A 2,880-nucleotide genomic window follows, 5' to 3' on the forward strand; every position below is an offset into this window, starting at 1 on the left:
CGATTCTCAACCCCCTGGGATGGGGGCTTTCCGGAGGTGGACGTGACGTGTAGCGTGTCCCCCTCTGTGCAGAGGTGGCTGCAGAAGGCAGGCTGTCACAGTCCCGCTTTGGAACAGCACAGGAAGAGCGACATAGCGCTTTGGTGGGGGCAGCTCCCCAGGGCAGAGCTCACATCCTGAGCCGGGGATACGCTGAGACAAGGGGATAGACATAAGGAGGCACCAAAATGTGCCGCTTACTCTGGCCGGAACCCATGAGACGGAGCCGAAGGCAGCAGCGTGAGAGATGCTCACAGCACTCAGCCTCTACCCCTCGGTTTCCTGGAGCAGTGCCCATCCAAGACCTCACCCAGCTCCTGCCTGGTGGAAACCTGGCCCTGTGGGACTCCCCTGTGCCCAAACCCATGCAGTGGGTGCTGGGCTTTCCCTAACCAAGGCCAGGACAAAGCATCCTGCAGCTTTTCTCCTGTCCTTGGCACAAAGCACAGCCCAGCTCATGGCTGGGGCCGATCCTGGAGGTGCTGGGCAGCTGCAGCACCTGCAGGAGCTCTGCACTGAGGGCAAGATGGAGCCGAGTCCTTCCTTATGTAACCCTTTTCCTGGTGTTTTCATGTCCGCCTGCTGGGCAGAGCTCCCACCGGCAGAGGGGATGTCATGTTTTTATGCATGCATAAGTCAGATTTCACACTGGCTTGTAGCAACACTTAGCACACCCGCAGCTCCCCTGCCTTGTGGGGCATGACCTGAGCTGCAGCCCCTTTCCTCCTGCTGCGAACCCACTGACAGCAAACCCCACATGTCACCGTGGATTGAACTGCCCTCACATTCCTGTCTCACACATCCCCCCCTGCTAGCAGAGTGTGGGGGGGTGCACTCACAGCATTCTGGCCCTATGCTTTGGTGAGTTTGGTGTGATGGCCAAGATTTTGGCAAGGGTCCCATGGCCTGGCTCACACAGCTCAGCCATTGGCTGATTTTTCTGGTTGTAAATAATATTTTCTCCTGTTGGGAATGAGGAAGGATTGGAGAAGTGTGTGCTAAGAGCAGAGGAAAGCAGGCAGCTGCAGGGTTGGGCTGGGCCCCCTCTTTATCAGGGGAGGAGATACTCTCCCAACCTTGCTGTGCAGAATGCACAAGGCTCTTTCTCTGCCCATGTACGTTTGTGCTGCAGTGCCGGTCCATGCATGCTGCTCGGGGCAGGGCACAGCACACACGAAGAACCTCACACATCAGCTCTGCAGAAAGCTGCTTGCATTTTCTCAGTGGTTCCAGTGTGAAAATATGACATAGGGGGTTGCACTCCGCATTTGCAGCTCATGAGCTGTACCGGCCTCTTCCTCCCATGAGGCTGCCCAGGGGCTGCTAATGGCTCCAGGGAGAAATGCTCCAGGCCTGGCTGGAGCTCAGGGAGGTGGTCGCTCAGGGAGTTCTGCTCTCAGTGCAGTGTGCTGAATGAATGTTTCCTCACTTTTGCCGGCACAGAGGCTGTTCTGGAGAGGGGAAAGGCACTGACTGAGCTAATGCCATTAACTGCCCTTAAGCACACACAGAGGGTGTAAAAGCAAACACCGCGGTGTGCTCAGAGCAGCCTGCAGGGCTCTGCACTGCACTGCTGCAGCTGGGACATGACCTGTACTCTGGGGGAGCTGGGACAGGCAGGGGTGCACGAGGTCCCCAGAGGGAAGGGCTGTCTGCAGCTCAGTCCAGGGGCAGCACGGCAGCACTTTCCCTGCCACTTTCTCCCTCTTTGCCTCCACCTCCAACTCCTGTGATCTCCCTGCGGACCACTGCACTGCACTGCCCTCCTCACACCGAGGCAGTTCCCGCAGCTGCTCGCTGGTGCAGTGGCAGTTCTGCAGTGTTTTAATGAGATATTTACAACTTGCACAAGGCACTCACACTGGCCCCAGTGGTTGGGCTCCTGGGCAACATTCCTGCAGTGTGCCCGATTGCAGCACTGGGGAAAACACGTAGACGTCACAAGTGCCACATTAATTATCTCTTAATTGATACCTCCACTTGGGGATGAAACCGAAACATCTCTACTGCTCTGGGAGCTGCTGCTTGCAAACAGATTTACAGCTAAAAATACCCTGGTGGCCCCGTGGTCAATCTATTGCACTGCTTACCCTGGGCAGGTTATGAAATTCTCAGGTGTGGGCAGCAAAGGTCCGGCGCTGCCATTCGTGGCACTGCCCGGCTGCAAACCCTGCAGTGGGGACGGCACAGGTGCGGGCAGCCTCAGGGATTCCTCCTGGAGAGCCTCAGTGGTGTTAACAGCAACGGCAATGGCACAAGAGCTGTGACCCAGCGACAGGGTGCAGCAGACACGAGGCCTCGCGCACGTTGCCGTCCCTATTGTTAGAGGCAATCTCAGCCGTGTGTCTCAGAGCTGACCTTAGGTATTCCCCCGGTGAGTTTCCCCACTGTAACATCTCCACCCCGTGCAGGACACGTTGCTCTGCCCCCCAGCTCCTGTCCCCCCAGCTCCTTCCAGCAACGCACACAAATAAGGTCACACGGCCGCAGCCACCCCGCTTCTTTTAAATTATTGTCATCTTTATTTTCATCACGTATGTGCAAACAGAGGAGATCGCGATGGTGGTGTTCTTAAAAATAACCAAATGTATTTGCATACATTTCCCTATGTACAGGTGAACAGCCACGAGTAGAGTTTTCTTTTGCACAGCAAAAGATCTAGAGCACTGAGACTGGGGGCAGGACCGGGGCCCAAAAAAAGGGTCTAAATTAAAAACGGTCATAAAAAATAAATTCACGACAGTGCAAACCTCTCGGACACGACAGCACGATGGAGTGACTTTAATGTAGAAAACGGCACCCCCCCCCCTCGGATGTGAGATTTCTAACTGTAAACAAGGC

Source organism: Meleagris gallopavo, chromosome 11, assembly GCF_000146605.3.
Source record: "Meleagris gallopavo isolate NT-WF06-2002-E0010 breed Aviagen turkey brand Nicholas breeding stock chromosome 11, Turkey_5.1, whole genome shotgun sequence".
In the NCBI taxonomy this organism is placed as follows: domain Eukaryota; kingdom Metazoa; phylum Chordata; class Aves; order Galliformes; family Phasianidae; genus Meleagris; species Meleagris gallopavo.